Below are 17,536 nucleotides of genomic sequence, written 5' to 3'. Positions count from 1 at the left end.
CCCGTGCAAGGTTTGTTTCAAAATATTCATCAGGTTGCAGTACCAAAGTGCAGACCAAGGAATGAGCGCTACTGAGGGAAACCACTTGTTCTTCATTATCAATGTGTCAATGTTATTGAGAGAGCCAGAATAAATCAGTTTGATTCCTCTCTGACTACACTATTTGGTATGCTTAAGAGACGTGGAAGCAGGTGGTACCAGATATACAAGGATAATATCTCCTCAATTATCTTTTCTTGGGTTGGCTGCAGCTCACCTCAGATTAATCACCAGAAAATCAACCACTTGATATAACTGAATTGTCTTGAGAGGAGCCTCACTCTGGAGTCAGTGCCTTAAGTAAGTAGCTGATGTGCTGATAGATGACTGAAGATGTATAAATTCCACTTTTTGATTCCACAAACTAATAAATGTTTCAAGTGAGCTTTCTGCAAACTGTCTTTGGGACATCTGGAATTGGTGGGCATATCTTTTATGCCATCTTCCAGCTCATGTTAAAACTCAGAAAGCAGAGTATCTCCAACAAGGAATGGATGCAGTCTTCATATGTAATCATGTTGAAGATATAAAAGGATCTGTAAATTTAATGTTATAGCATTTTGCCTCATACAGCTAGCTGCCATTCTAGCTTTAACCCTAGCAATCTTGCTGTTCATCTCAGTTCACTTCCTATAGTCATGCTAATATGTGAAATGTTCACAAAGCAAATAAAATTTATGTTGAAGAGTAATATTTAGAGTGCTGTAGTCAGAATCTTCTATCAGCCCTGTAGAAAAACATGAGCAAGGGATGTTCACACTTGCCTAAGAAAGCAAGATTTATGTGAAATCTGTATTTTTGTCCATTTACTCTTCTGAGATTCATCTTCTCCCACTTTTCATGTTATTTTCCTTCCTTCACGCTATGCCCAGAGGAACACACAGCTCTGCCTCTTTCCTGGGCAGCATCAGCCAATGCTGAAGCTAACAGCATCACCCTTATGACAGTCCCAAGCTCTTCTGGCCCAAGCTTGCTCCTGAGCTTAGGCCTACCATGTGGTGGGGTGTTACACGATGGTACCAGCTGAGCCACTGAGCCAGAATAAACAGAATGCATTTTAACATAAAGGGATATAGTACAAGAAATATATTCTCAAGTCTTGGAACTGTAACCATGTGTTACCATATTGTCTTCCTTCTGCTCCTTCTGTTTCTTATTTTCACACATTACTCCATTCTTTTGCAAATCTTTCCTCACAGAATGTTAAGAAACTGAGATCTACCTTAACTAAAAGCTGTTCTGCTATACATCATATTCATGCTGTTGGGCTGACTGATATCTTTCATCTTTCACTTTTCTCATGGCTTTCGACATTTTATATCTATCTCAGCTTAGCTTCATTTGCTATTCCTTATACCTTCTTTTTTGCCTGCTGTGACGGTTCTCTAATTATTTCTTTGTGCTTGGCCATATATTCTGACTTAGACTGGCATTACAATTGATAGAGCTATCATATATCTCTGCAGTTCCGAGATGGAAGAAAGTTGGGCTAGATTTCATTTCCTTGCCAATATATTATGTCTTTGGCTTTGTTTCTTACAGTGTTTTCCACACTTCATTTTAGACAGTTTCAGTGAGTTTCAGTGAGTGGTTCTCAAAGTGTGGTCTACAAATAACTGTTTGACAGCAAAGACGTGGTATGCGGTCAATGAGCCATGCTGCCTTTAATAGTGTTTTCAGTTAATATTTTGATGATATACGTGCACAGAGGTACTTCAGAAATTCAGAGATGACCAGTTGGGAGCACAGAAATTCGCAGACCTGCTAGCATAAGCAATATAACTCCATAGTTTCCCACTGACTGACTTCGGGCACAGCATATTCTGCTGATGGAGTACATGCTGATGAGGGTGGCTTTTTAAAATCAGAACACAGAGCACCTCCTCTGCCGCTACAAATCTGAGCACTGAAAGGTGGCTTTTCTTCTGGGAGGCATAAGCAGAGATTACCTGGCGGTGCATTCACCATGCAAAAGTCTTGTTTGAGGTCTCCTCTGAGGTCTTTCAAAAGCCAGTAGGCACTACATGTCTAATGCATTGTGATAGTGTCTGACCCGTGTTCCCAGAGAAATGAAACACTCTGTTTTACAGGCATGCAATCCAGTGAATTATTGCAGTGTTCAAGGAATTGCAGTCTCTGGCCAGAGGCATCAAGATTTTCAGCTGAGGATCGGTGGGTCCAACCCATCTCCTTTTATTCCTTAGGCTGTGGGACAAAGCTGTTGCCTGCGCCACAGCTTGTTCACCCCCACGTCTGCAGCAGCATACTGGGGAGAGTCCTACTGTGGGACATGGTCCAGCCCCATGATAACTCCATATCCTCCCTGGCTCTACAGCCTGCAAACCAGACAAAAAGTCAAGGAAGAAATGCACAGTCTTGTGAAACTCTAAAGGATAGATACGTCTTTTGTCAAGCTGTTGGGAATGAAAAATAACAAGGATAAGAACCCAGAAAACATTCACTGTTTTTTGAAGATTTTTTTTTTCTTTTTATTCCCACAAGAAATCTCCCAAGATCAACTTTGATGATTTAATTCATCTAAGGGAAAACTAACATGGCTTCTGCTAACCTCCTCTCTCTCCCTTTTTTGATATAAGAAAAGTCAGATCAGCATCGAGGAAGTTGGAATATGGCAATATGGAGAAAAACTTCTCACTACTCCACCAAAAACTGCATTCAGTTTCAGTGTGATTTGTGCTTAAATTAAAAGGGGTTCATTAAATCCTCTATATTTGTAGAATCACTGTGAAATAATAATAAAATAAAACTGGAGCAAATAATTCTGATTATTTTACCTCTTTTTCAATGTATCTACTGTTGATATACTTTTTTTTCTTTTTTTTTCTTTTTTTTTTTTTTTTGCCACGGTCATAAATTATATACTGTATTTCTAAGCCATGTTTTTTTCCTGTCCTGACTTATGTTAATCAATGTGTTTGTTACCACACATCTTGAATACTGCATTTCTCTGGTGGCTGGCTTATCATCATCTATAATTATTCCAACTCCCAATTAGGTCTCAACTCTTCTGTAAAGTTATTTACTTGCTTCCAGCAATGAGACAACGTTATATCCCTTTTTTTCTAGGTTAGTGCTCAAAACACATTTCATTAAAAATTCTCCTGTTGATATTGGAGTCATTTCTTGTCCTCCTCAGGTCACTGTATCCAGGGCTTCTGTGATCTTTTATTCTCTATTATATCTTTTATACCTATCTCATTTACCTAGTTATTTCTCTACACAGTTCAATTGCTATTTAATATTAGAAATAACCCACACACATGCAGTGAGTGCCATACATGGCACAATAGCCCCATAAACAACGCTACATAACAGCACAACCCATCCAATCACGGGTTTAGAAACCTTTCAGAAGAGTTCTTTTGTGAATGTTTCTTCTGAGTCATATTGCATGAAATCCTGATTACCCAGGAGTATTCTCTCACTTTCTAACATCCCAATACCAAATATGGAATTAATGTAGAAAAATCCAGCAGAATAGTAGCTAGAGAGAGACACAAATGGTTGAAAATGATTAAACAAGCCCTGCTGGTGGCCTGTGGATGTTTATGATTAATGTAGATTTAATCATCAGCATGTAATAAAAATTCATCTCTTCTAATTGGCTTTTTTTATTGATGCTTCTGCTGCAGAGGAAAAAAAAAAAGTAGTTCTTTGTATCAATGTTTAGAATTCTGCAGTTACAGGTCTGTGTGGTATACGGCTAGGATGTGTACAAGGTAACACATGCATTCATAATGTAGTTTAGAATGCATCCCCAATATTAACAGTCATCATTTTATGGCCAAAAGATCTAAAGAAAAGATCTAAGGAAAAGAAAGAACCTGCAACACCTTTTTATTGTTTCTCTAATTATTATGCACAGGATTGATTTTAAATGAATCTGAATACAGGCTACAAATCCTGGCTTTTGGGACTGGGCGCCTGCTCACCATTTATTGTAAACGTAATTAACATAGCAACAAACCCTGTTTGAGAACTTCACAGTGATATTTGACTCTGTGAGTATTTATCTTAATTTCTATTTATTCATTTATTTCCTTGCCACTGAAAAGCTTCAAAGATTTGAAATTTCAGAATTACTGTTGTTTGTGTAGGTTCTGTGCTCTTTCCCTTGTAAACATTTGTGAGCTGATTCATGGCTCCATAAACCCTCATGTTTCTTTTTAGTCTGAAGATAATTTATAATAATAAAAAAAGTAAGAAAGTAACAAGAAATGTATAACAAGACTTACTGCCAGATAGTAATTCCCTCAGCAGTAACTGGTGCAGTACATCACTGATGTGCAAATCAATGTGTGCATATCCTTTCAATTACCAATTGATTTTGAATGGGTTTCCTTGCCTGTGAAAGGGGGTTGGAACTTGATGATCCTTGATGCCCCTTCCAACCCAAGTCATCCTATGCTTCTATGATTCCCTTCTAGAAGGGCTTACTTGTTCATAAAATGAAATGTGAGTAATGATCTCAGAACTGTTAGAGAAAATGATACTGATCTGGGGGACATATGTTTCTTGTTTTTTTTTCTATTGCAATAAACACATTCTTAAGGATGGGAGTAAATTGGTTTCAAGTTAAGGTGACCCCTAAAGAACAGGATTTGAAAAGGGATGTTGCCATTTGGGCAATGGCATGCCCACATCCAGCCCCTTGATGAATGTTATTGGGGTTTACTAACCCCACACTCTCCCCATTGCACAGAACCAGCAGCATATGGTGGTCTGGGCACGTCCCTCTGGTTGTCATCTCCAAGGCCACCAACCTGCAGCACCCGTCTCCATCTCTCCCACCTAAGGACAACAGAGGAGGACCACCATCCCACCCTGCTCCCTTCCCAGCCTCCCCCAGGGAAGGCCTGGGTTGGCAGGGCCGTCCCCATGCACCCTACAGTTCCCATCAGTGCAGCGCGGTGGACGGGATGGTGACACCGCGCCGCTTGTCGGCTGCATTGTTCTGCTCAATGTGATGCAGCCGGTGTGAAACAAGCGGGACGGCTGATTTGAAGTAATTGCTCTGACATAGACTGATTACTACAGTAACAACAGTCGGTTAGAGTTAAGGAGTAGCTTTGGCATATGGTATACATTTGTGGTGGGGGGGTGGCAATGAAAGCTTTTTTAATTTTACAGATTGCTTTATGTTTCAAAATGCTGGCGTTTTCTTTTCCTTGGCTTTATTTAGAAAATATCAACAACAGGCATCTGAAGGAAAAAAATTAACAAATATTGTTACAACTAAATGAATTCAAAGCAACATATATCACAGCTGTTAGGATACGCCATACAATCACAAATTAGTCATCGTTGTTATTGCAGGAAATACAACATTTCACCTCATAAACTTTCAGCTCAATTTTCCTGATTGGTAAAACCCAATTGGAGCCAAATTTCCAGTTGGGCCTGGAGCTACTTGTAAACACTCGATGATTTTGTACATGATTTTGTAGAGCCTAATTCTGGGCCTTTTTTTTTCTTTTTCTTTCTTTCTTTTTTCTTTCTTTTTTTTTTTTTTTTTTTTTTTTTGCTACTGAAATGCTCCTTAGTCTGTGCTTTCATTTTTGCATGTCTGGCATTCACCACTGAAAGCATCTTCTGCATCAGGCAACGGTAGTCGACCACCTGTTGGGGTGGGATAATATGGACATCCGACCAATAGTTAATTTTTTGGGGAGGTCTTTCATGCAGGTACACAGAATAGACAGATACACCCAACAGCAGTGTAGCCCAGATTAATCCCTCACGTGACTTAATCCTAAAAGAAAAAAGGGCTGAAAGGCAGTCATCATCTTCTTTGGGAAACATGTTGAATATTGCAAGGTATCAGTGTAATTGTACCGCCATATATTTTAGAACCCTTCTAGGTAGCAAGAAGATCACCAACTGCCCTTTTTCTATTTTAATACCTAGAGATTAGCTGTTCTGTGCTGAGTACAGATACAACCCTCTTCTATCTCTGTTCAGATCAAAATACGCATTTCCCTGAAAGGGAAAGGAAAAGAGACTTTTATTTCTATGTTCTACATTGTGCTGTGTGTAATAGTATATTCTAAGGCCAATTCTTGCTCACCTTGACCGTGTAATAGTCAATGAATATTTTGGAGGTCCTTTTATCAAGATTTACTTTGAAAAGCAATGCAAGTGAGATAGTAATCAAAAGCGATCTCAGAAACACCTTCACCTTCAAATAGAAAGATATTTTAAAAACGCAAAAATGTTCAAAATTCTAATTTCACATCAGACAAGACAAAATTGGATAGGAATAAAAATAGGGTAATATGTCACAAGCTGGGAGGAGGAGGAGAAAAGAAAGGAAACGTACATCTGAAAGACATTGCATGCTTCTGTTCTTGCTGTGGTCCTTTTTTTCTCTCCCCTCTCTGGACGAAATTTTAAAATATTACTGAGTAAACAGCCTGAAATGTACTCTGCAAACAGTGGCATGTTAAAAAATAGATAGGAGCCGGTCTGTCTGAGCCTCCTTCCAGGCCACTTTGCCATTCACGGTGTTGTGAAACAGTTAAAAGTGAAAATAAAGCCGCTTCTATCATAGATTAATAACTTTTATTAAATTTGAGTTGAATTATTTATGATGCAAACTGTTTGATCTATACTATATCTGTCATGGATGAAACAATCTGGATGGCTGAAACGTTATCGCTGTTTTAAAGAAGTCAGAACTCTCTCCAAAACGTAACAAGCCCTCATGCTGTTTGAGTGTTAGACTTCTGTGCTAAATACCGCGAGGAGTCTGTGTTGTTTCTCAGATCTGGATTCTGTGTTTGGAGTGCTGAATTAGGTGCAAAATAATTGGCACAAAATAAAATCGAGTGTACATCTGAAGAGCCTCCTGCTCACATTTTGCAACATCGGTTAGAAAGGCTGGAAGAATATGTGAAATGGGATTTTTTTTTCACTTCTGATAAATACAGATATCTTCTTGTGACTCATAAATTCAGGTTTGTAATTGGACACCTGTGATAGGTCAAGCGCAGGCCGGGGTACGCACTTAATAGAATTCAAATATTATATAAAAGTTAATTATATGAATTAGAAATCATTCTGATTTTATTATGTTGTTTCTAGATGTGGTGAAAGAAAACAATGTAGTCAAAATCATTGATTGAATGGCTTAAAAGCTTAGGTAAGTGCATGTAGCATTAAATACAACATGTAAGAATTATGATTGTCCAGGAGATATGTTCCATCACTGCATTAGTCTGAGTCAAAAACATTCAGTGCATGGAATGGGAGACTAAAACACATCCCCTATTTTCATCACACAGCACCGCTGCAGAGAGCCTTCAGGTTCACCCCTATGTGTTTGCAGGGTGATACCCCGTTCTCAGGGAAATCCTGACCTCCCATGGGAACTGGGTCCTGACCTCCCTGCATCCAGCCCTCCGTGCATCCCATCCCACAGATACCCCTTGTGAACACTGATCACGGCCTGGCCCAGCGGACGTACCCAGGTGCATCCCAGCCGTAGCCAGCACGCATCCTTCACAAAAGCACACCTTTAGTCAGGACACAACGAGAATAGAAACATGCATTTGAAAACCACCTAGGGCACAGAGGGAAACTTGAAAAGCTGCATCTCAGCAAATGGTAAATAAGGTGTGTTTGCAGAGGAGCAGGAGCTTATCCCACTGGGCAATGCGGCTCTGGCACAGCCACACTGATGCCTGGGAGGGAGCAAGAGCTGTGGCATGGCAGGGAGCAGGCATGGGAAGGGATCTACAGGAGTTGTAAAGCTGCATTTCCTGTCCTGAGATTTATTATTATTTTTTTTTTCCTTTGGGAAACTGCCTCTCTCACAGTTTATCCCATACTTCGAAGAAAGGAATTTTGAAGTCTATTAGTTATGAAGGACTCTTTAAGGGATGGGATGAAGTATGCTCTGATTTACTGAAGGTTCAACGCTGAAGTCACATTGTTAGAAGTTAAGACCCTTTTAGCTGGCTCACTTGATGATCTTTTTTTGTTGTTCCAGTTTCCTATTTAATAATGCATCTATGCATATATCACCCCTATTATTAATAGTAAATGTGCATTTCAACATGTCAAGTTTTCCTAGCCCCACTTTTGCAATTTTTTTTTAATATAAAAAAGCAAAGGCATTTCCTAGGGCACATGCTGCCAGACACCCAGCATTTATCTTATCTTAGTTGATGACTTTCCTTTTATCCTGAAATGATTTGACAATGACTCTATGATTTCCTGTACAAATTACCCTTTGAAAGTGGCAGTGGCGCTTGGCAGCGATCTTCACTTAATTACTGAGTGGATTATTAGCATACGGCTTTTTTTCACCCCTTCATTTCTTTATATCTTCTAGATTGCGCTGACAGTTCCCTTTCATTGCGTGCTTTAGCTCGCTGAATACTAAACATTATGCAGATTGCAGCTGAGAAGTACCCGGTCTACTCCAGCCCTCTTCCCCCACTGTCTGCGCTCCGCAGAGCCCTCCTTGAAGGAGAGCAATTTGTAGGTCAGAAATCAATAGCGTGTCTGCGAAGCGCATTTGTGGGGTCTCTACCTTCGACTGAAAAGGAATTAATGTTTTAAACGAGTCTCATCCTAGAAGGCAGTGAGTTACATCACTTCTTTTTGTTTCATTTCACTTGAAATAGCCTTCCTAGTAAGGTGCTGCTGGTTCTATATTTTTATTGTTTGTTTGTTTGTTTGTTTGTTTGTTTGTTTGTTTGTTTGTTGTTGTTTTAATTCCTATTGCTGACTGTCCCTCAGGTATCAGTGATACTACAGCTAAAATAGCAAGCCTTTATTTTCTCCCAGCCACCAACTCTGCAGAAGGGTACTGCTCAACTGAACTCCTCTGCAAATGATAAATATCACAGATTTGCTTCTTGCTCTCTCCCTGAGAGGACTCTTCAGAGGCTGGGACAGCAGGTAGTGCACACTTGCACACACATCAGGATTTCTCCAGCCTGATCCTGACCGCCTGCTGGCTGTAGGAAGTCCATACTCCACTTCTTTCCTGGAAAAGGTCCAAACTGCACCTATTCCTGGGTGCCTTCCCTGGTATTACTTATGTACCAATGAAGATAAATAGATTTTGTGGTTTTCCCAGTGCCCTGTCTGCAAATGTCATCTGAAATCCAGCCTCTATCACAAATATAGGTGCTACTGGATCCACGCAGTTCAGCATTCACATGTTCAGGTGATCCCTGTGACAAAACTGACTTCATTTCTCTTGCAAGAAAAGTGTTGAGATTTAGAAAAAAATGTCATCCCAGAATTAAATGAAAAGCTACTGTCCTCTCTAGTCCAAATTTAATATAGTACGTACATTAGGTTCAATATGTTAAAATTCTGATTTACTTGGAAGTTCTGAGGCTTCTTTATCCTGCACTCCTCAACAGACAGAGCAGGTAAAAACATGGGGAAGACAAGTTAGTAAACAGTCAATAAACACCTCAAGTTAAGAGACCACGAAGTACATTTTCTTTAGAAATTTCAATGCTTTATGGTGAGCTTTGCCAGAACAAGAAAATACCAGTCAACTCTTCATATTTCAGTAAATCTGTTTTGTTCGTTGCTTTTTTTCAGAGGCTACTGCTCCTGCTACTGAAAATGTCCATCACTTCTTTCAAGTTTGAAGTCCTTCAGACTCACACTCTTTAAGGCCATAAACTATCTATAAGTTGAGCCTCTACACACAGCAAAGCTATTCAACCTTCTTGCATGTGAGCTTAGCAATGCCCATCCCTCTGCTCGACCTATTCCGTACAAAGCTCATGATGTCCTTTCTCTTCTCCTTGATCACTGCATCACTGTCCCTGATGTTTTAGTCCCTGTAGATATGTGACCACATTGTCTGGATGAGGAGCTACGAGATATGGTTTAGTAGCTTGTGGTCCCAATGGGAATGGGATGGCGATTGGACTAGATGATCTCGCAGGTCGTTTCCAACCTTGTGATTCTATGATTCTATGACCTGGATATAATAGCTTCTAAATGAAAGTGTGATAGGTAGAAGCTTGTCATCAGTTTCCTTCCAGTGGTACAGGTGTGTGAGCAACAGAAATAACCAAGCTAATTGGACCAGTAACTTAGGAACAGTTGGATTTTAGTTTCTCTACACTGACCATTTCCTTGCTTTACGAGACACGCCAAACAATTTTCTTCTAAAGAAGAAGATTGGCTTCAGCCACTTGTCAGCAGCAGACCTTGCTTCACGTCCCATGTGTTGGGAAGATCTTCACCCTGACTGCAGTTGTGCTTGACCTTATGCTAATACAGCAGAGCTACAGTGTCACTGCAACTGACTTTGTGTGGGAGCATAATCTTGTCTTTCTGTATCGAAAGGTGGAGAGAAAGGCTCTTCAGCTATGAACAAATGGATCTATTCACTGAAACTCTACAGCCAGAGAAGTGCTACAGCTCAAAAATCCTGGGCAGGGCTTGCTAGGGATCTCTGGGCTAGTGCTAACGTCTGTAGTTTAGGTACTGAGAAGGTACAAGTAGACATGCATGTGCTGAGACCTTGCTTGGGAAGCAAGACAAATAACAGGGTGGTTAACCTATGCTGTGCTCCCTCCCATTGTGGGTGGGTGTTACCTGGGCTGTTCAGCTTAAAGGTAGCTCTTATGGGTTCCCAGTGCAAACACAGCAATGGACTGGGGATGGAAATAGCTCCGCTGCCATTCTGTGAGGAGAAAGGTGCCCATGCAAGCACAGTAGTGCTCAGCAATTTGACTGATGGCCTCGGGGAAAGGAGTATGGGGATACACAACTGAACTCACTGCACTAAGAGCATACCTTTGCATCAGCCTCAGCTTCTTCAGACCAATGGTGAGCCCTCAGAGCTTCATGGCCACCTTTTCTCACATCATTTGGCAGCCCTACCTCCCATTTGTTGAATAGGCTATGAAGGCAAGGTAAAGTCAAGCAGCAAGTGGCAGGTGCTTCACCATAATCTGATGGCTGAACATCTGGGGAGTCACTGCCTTAGGGTGACTCTGCAACAGATATTTAAACTTTTCTTATAAAGTGAGCCAGTTCCTAGTGTCCTCTTAACTCAGTTTTCCTTATAGGTAGGCAGGCTTGCCAACATGTCGTGTGAAAATCACAAGATGCAGTACATGCATGATTCTTTTTTATTTCTGTTTTGGGAATCTTTAGGGGACACTCTTCAAGCTTTTTTTCTACATATGAGGACAATATTTTTATTTTTTTAATGAAAACTAATATTCTAATGTAATAGGATGGACTGGAGCATTTTGAAAAACAGCTTTTCAAGAGATTTACAATTCTGGTGCTTGGCAGTACTGGGTGCTCGTGGGTTGTGGTCTGCCATAGGGCTGGATCCCATTGTCCTGATTTCATCTGGGACAGAGCTGATTTTCTTCATGGTGTCTCATATGATGCTATGTTTTGGTTTTAGGAGAAAAACAATGTGATAACACACTGATGTTGTTGCTAAGTGGTGCTGTACAGATCCAAGGACGTTTCAGTTTCTCAGCTTCTTGTACTGTTCTGCACAAGGAGCTGGGAGGGGGCAGAACTAGGGCAGCTGACCTAAATTGAACAAAGGGATATTCCATACCATGTGACACCATACAAAAAAACTTGAAAAATGGTGGGGAGTTGGCCTAGTGGAAAGCTGCTACTTGGTGACTGGCTGGGCATCAGTCATCAGGTGGTAAGAAATTGCTTGTGCATCACTTGTGTGTGTGCATATATATATATGTATAGTGTATATATTATGTAATTATCTTTTTTTCCTCTTTCTTTTCTGTTTTAAGAAACATTTTTTATCTCAACCCACAAGTTATATTTTGTGGGTTTTTTTCTGATTCTCTCTGCCACCCCACTGGGAGGAGGAGGATGAGTGAGCAACTGTGTGGTGCTTGGCTATCTGCCAGGTTCAACCACAACACCCATGAAAGGTTATGAACCCCCAGTTTGCATTCACACTCACCAGATATTTTATCTTCCTTTGCCCATACCTTATCCCTGTCTCCAGAGGCCACCTGCAACAACTTGCTACAGGTGACCTCTTGTCAGTGTAAACAAAGCAGCATCTCAGACAGATATTAAATTCTAGCACTCTCTGAAATGTCTGTACCTTTAAAACTTCACACATTTCCTGCACTGGAGTTGTCATCAAGTGATCCTCCAGTTAAAAAGTGCACTCCTGGGCTTTAACCCAAAGCTGTAAAGAGTTTGCTCTAAGCAAGTTAGGATAAATTGGCTCCCAAATTACCTTTTTTCTTTACCTCTCAGTCCCGTCTGGCTCTTTTCTCTCAAAGGCAAACACACCTTAGCCTTTTCCCCTTTAAAACAAAAACAAAATAAAGAATCCAGCTGTAGCCCTATATGTTTCTCCAGTTGCTTATGCACTGTTTGTGTTTAATGCCTTGCCTGCACACTTGGTCCAGCTCCCCCTACTCATGGCTCTCACATGCCATAGAAACTGCCCGCATCCCATCTCAGGACTCTGCTCTGATACTTCAGTGCTCTCCTGAAAGCTTGAGATCAGTGTCAGTAACTCCTTCCCTTCTTGGTTGTTTACACAGGGAGTCTGGGGAGGATTTCTATCACTTCACTGTCCTCAAAGGAGGACTTTCCCACTTTTACTTGGGATCTTCTGTGAAGAGGTCACCAAGATCCACTCTAAATCCTCTCTCTTTACTTTGTAGGATTTCAACAATTTTATTGATAAACTGCAATAGAAGTCTTGCTTTATATAGATCCTTTACACATTTTCCTCTCAGTTCGAGGCCCATACAAATACACGGAGACCTCTTTCTACTTCAGGCACATCCCAAATCAAACATTGGCCTGTTTCTTGGAAACTTTTTCATAAATCTCTGGTTGTCGATGCCAGCTCAGGTTGGCTAAAACAGAGATCTCAGTTCTTCTACCAAACACTGCTTCTGTGTGCTCTCTCCAGGACTCTGAATGTCAACACCACCATGTCACTAACACAGGTGTCCAGCTCAACTTGGATTGCTTTCTAGGACCTTTTAGCTTGGGCAAGGTATATACTTCACACACATTATGTGAAGCATATTCCTCAGCTCTGGCTGTTCTAACCCCTCAAAGAAAGCAAAAGCAAAAACAAAAACAAAAACAAAAAAAAAACCCTTTCAATCTCTCACTGTTTTGCATCACCTTTGTTTGTTTTTTCTTCCTTCAGTTTACTCTAATTTAAAAAAAAATATATAGAACTGTTCCTATGGCAATCAGTTGCTCAGGTTGTTTTCCCAGCCCATCATTTGGATTTCATCATCTCTTCCAGGGCTTTCTCTAATGTCTTCTTATTTTCACATTCAAAATCACCACAGCCTGTCTCTGCCTACATTTTCTCATGGTGTGAATGCGAGGAGGCCAGTTCCCACCCCCACTCAGCTCACTTTTACTTCTGGCACCTCTCCAACATGTAAACAAGTATCTTCATCATTTTTCCCATATTGCCCCTCATACCAAAAAGGGGTGCCGTATGAATGTCTGCTCAGTGTTATCCTTCAGATCCTTGCCTTGTAACACTACTGCTGTACTCATAACATCAACTGTGGCCACAGGGTTGTGCAGAAGCCTTCACCCCTCATACAACCACTGCTTTCTCCTTTTCTTCTTAAGAAGGACCATAAACGGGCATCCTGCTGCTTCAGTTCAAGTGCTTCTTCTCAATCCGTTCATTTTGTTTTTTGAAATTCGAATATTCAGAGAAGTATGATTTGGATTACCTGTATGTATAGAGGTTTCTTCTGAGGAACTTCAGAAAAGCGGCTTCAGTCCTTCTTCATCAGCTTTTCAGCTGCTGTGCATATGCCTCTGGGCCTTACCGATGCATAACAACGAGCTGGAACTACCTCATAAGCAAGGCCATTCCAGAGTAAGCACAGCCAAAGTGCTGAGCCCAAACCAGTGAGCCCTGCTGGGTCTCACTTGGAGTTAACCCCCAAAGCGCTGTTCTGATCACACTGACAGGGCAAACGCGCCTCTAAGCATCGCTTTCTGATGGGTTTTGGCTCACCTATTGGATTTCACTCATTTTCCACAGGAAACATTTTTAGTGTTCATGTTATGCTGCATTTGAAAACAAGTGTCTTCTGGTGAGTGGCACACATCCACCAGTTCTCTGATATCTGGTGGCTGGTTGTATTCAGGGTAGAAGCCAAATTGCTGGAATCATAGAATCATGAAATGGCTTAGATTGGAAGGGACACTAAAGATCATTGAGTCCCAACCCCCTGCCATGGGCAGGGCTGCCCCCCACCAGCTCAGGCTGCGCAGGACTCCATCAAACCTGGCCTTGAATGCCTCCAGGGATGAGGCGCTGACAGCTTATCTGGGCAAAATGTCTCACCTATTAAAAGAAGACTGCAATTATCTCTATTTTTCTCTCAGAGGCAAATAAAAAAAAACATTTTTAGTGTCACATCCTGTTGTGTAAATTAACAAGTGAGCCCAGACTTACCATTCTCCATTAAAATCTCACCGTGGTTCATAATGTGGTAAAGCACTCCTTCTCCCAAGCCATTCTGCGGGCTAATCAGACTCAGAGAGCCATGTAGAGCATCATGCTTGTGTTTTTGCTTTCCTCCTGCTTATATAAGAGACAAACAAATCTAGTTGTGATGCCAGGTTGTGTTACACTGACAGCAAACCACTGAAAAGGGTGTTTTCTGTGAAACACACAGCAAGAAACTTAGAATGAGAAAAGACACACTGTGCTCTTGTGTATCCAGTTCTCTTTACAGTCATCAGAAACCATCTCAGCTTCTTCTGCCTGGCTTCTTGCTACAGCTTGAAAGACATTATGCATGTTTTTATGATGGCATTACATATGGCTTCTCTGGAAGGCTTCTGTCAAATGAGAGCTGGGAGCATTCTGCTGCTGGGAGTCTGAGGACATGAAGTGGAGACTTCCTCTCTGGTAGATTTGCTACAAAACCCAGGTCCAATTCTATCAGGACATTTAAACAATTTCCCTTTAATGCCACATAGCCGTTTTTAAACAGCTTAGCAGGTACCATATGCATCAATTGCAGTTTTATTGAGTGTCGCTTGCTAGCACTGCTGAATTTGGATTGGCTACCATCTGTTTAGAAGCCTGGAAAAAGCCTGCTATTGCCTGAGATATCATGGCAGGTTAGCAGTTTCTGCAACGTTCTTCAGAACCTGCCTTAAAATATCCTGGAAACAATGACTGAAATAACAGCAGTAGACCTGAAATTGTATCCTTATACTGAAAGCATACTGTTTCAGGGCTAACATGGTATTGCAATATGGGATAAATATTTTAATTCTAAACATTTTGCACTTTTATTATTTTAAAAATAAAATATATAAGAAGATAGTGGAGGCTTATTTTGTCTGTAGGAAAACATCATTGTAAGATAACAGAGTGGAGTTATAGGTTTCTAACTTTGGGAGGAAGAGAATGCCTGGATGAGGAGTCAGGTAAGTGAATATGAGCAAGGAGTAATTCTTCAGAAGGATGCTTAAGTGGTAGAAAAACAAATTTCAGTGGAAAAGAACTTCTGAAAAAAGGAGCTTGTTGTCTTCTCCACTCTCTTCTGTTGATCACAACATCTTTTTTTTACTTCATAGGCTTTCATCTTATATAAAGTTCTTTGTGATATTACATTATCTCCATACTCATACACACACACACACACACAAAAAAAAAAAGATATAGATGATAAAAGAGTAAACGACATTTTACTATGTGAGGTTCAGAAGTAGAGCGAACTGTAGAATCATAGAATGGTTTGGGTTGGAAGGGACCTTTAAGATCACCTAGTTCCAATCCCCTGCTGTAGGCAGGGACACCTTCCTCTACACCAGGTTGCTCACAGCCCCATCCAGCCTGGCCTTGGGTGCTTCCAGGGAGGGGGCATCCACAGCCTCGCTGGGCAACCTGTTCCAGTGTCTCACCACCCTCACAGTAAAGAATTTCTTCCTGATATCTAGTATGTAGACCCTGAATCGTTTTTATAGTCTACTTGCCCTGTGTTTGGACTTACAAGTAAGAAGGCTGAAATCTCTTTTATATGATTACATCAGAAAACTACCTTCTACATTGTTGTGGTTTTTTTGTTGCTTTTTTTTTTTTTTTCTTCTGGTATTTCAAGGAACTGTAAATAGTTCCCTACAAGTGTGTAGAGGTCCACACATTAAATTTGAAATATATTGACCTAGATAACTTCCTTGCAATTTTTATTTTCTTGATTATATAACAAGATATGAGGCCTTATAAGACACTTGGATGATGTTGGATGTTCCTTTTTTGAGCTAGATGCACCTTTCTCCAAAATCACTTTCAATAACAGGCTGGGAAACATGAAGAATTCAAAAGTAATTCTCCCTTAGCAGTTTGCACAGCTCAGTGGAGGATTCCTAATACACTGCTTATGTATCTCAAGCATTTCATTCCAGCAAAGAGTTTAGGGAAGCTCTGAGCTTTCCATGTCAAATAAATTCTTCAAAGGGTATCACTGAAATTCCAGCTGCGCAATTTTCTAGCTCTAACATCACAGATGCAAGGCATGTTGCACTGCTTGCCCCATCTTGCTCCCAAAACCCATGGTCAAGCATTGCTTTGGCCTCCTTTGCCTTTTGAAGGCTGTGACACATGGTGGGAAGTGAACACTGACAGCAGGTGGTTCCAAAGGTGTGATATCCTACTACAAGACTTCCAGGGTAAATATTTGCATATACAAAATCAAAATCACAGGTCTTTGGTATTTACATAAGTAAATGTTGACAATCACTAGTGTAAAGTACACATGTAAAGGTGTAAGCATAACCAAAGTAAATTTATTTGTAAATCCAATTGAATTTACATGTGCATTCTGGGGAAGCAGGAGGAGGGTGTTTGTTTTTCCCTTTCTGACTGTTTGCTTTGGCAGAACTTGTGCCACCTCCAACCTTTCTTCATATATTTTGCCTGTTTTTTTTTTCAATGTTTGCCTGAGGTATCTTAGCAATAGCCAAGACTGTTTTAAGGTCTTTGTGACAGCACCATTTTTAAAAATATCTATTATGCCTTCTGGAAAAGAAAAAAAAAAGAAAAAAAAAGAACAACAATTATTTTGTTATGTAAAACAATGACAAGAAATGAGATAAATAGCAAGAAAGATAATAAAAAAGAAAGCACTTCTGAGTCAGTCAGAACTGCAACATTTTCCTAATTAAATTACTAAGTAGTGACAACCTGGTGAAAAAAAACCAAACATTAAGAAGGTGTTACAAAGCACTAACTTCACATGATGAGGGTTTTTAGTAGTTGGATCTTTTCAAGTTGAGGCAAAAGCAACTTCAAATATTCGAGGCTGGACTTTCAGCACATTCAGAAAAAAAAAAAAAACAGTCTTCTTTCAACCAGCACATGATGGTCTCCCAGAAATGGAAGCATAACAAAACTCCAAAATACTGTTGAATTATCTTCGACAAGTAGTGGTGTCACATGCAGTTGGGCACTGCCTATCCACTTGGGATAGGC

At 40.5% G+C, this 17,536-nt stretch overlaps 1 long non-coding RNA gene across 2 annotated transcripts; it reads right to left on the bottom strand.

Annotated features, from left to right (window-relative positions):
• Nucleotides 1–11,191: 11,191 nt before the first annotated feature.
• On the bottom strand, nt 11,192–13,877 carry LOC121110011. 2 transcript variants are annotated; one of them, XR_005857505.1, is made up of 3 exons: nt 13,773–13,877; nt 12,287–12,356; nt 11,192–11,447 (listed from the first exon to the last, which is right to left on the bottom strand). It is a non-coding gene; the product is annotated as an uncharacterized LOC121110011 (long non-coding RNA). The 2 variants fall into 2 exon arrangements; XR_005857506.1 differs by having other exon boundaries at nt 12,300–12,356.
• Between the last annotated feature and the right edge of the window lie 3,659 nt (nt 13,878–17,536).

The sequence above is a fragment of the Gallus gallus genome, chromosome 2 (assembly GCF_016699485.2).
Source record: "Gallus gallus isolate bGalGal1 chromosome 2, bGalGal1.mat.broiler.GRCg7b, whole genome shotgun sequence".
Classification (NCBI taxonomy): domain Eukaryota; kingdom Metazoa; phylum Chordata; class Aves; order Galliformes; family Phasianidae; genus Gallus; species Gallus gallus.
The sequence above is the reverse complement of the archived record's forward strand: the minus strand, read 5'-3'. Positions and strand labels throughout refer to the sequence as shown.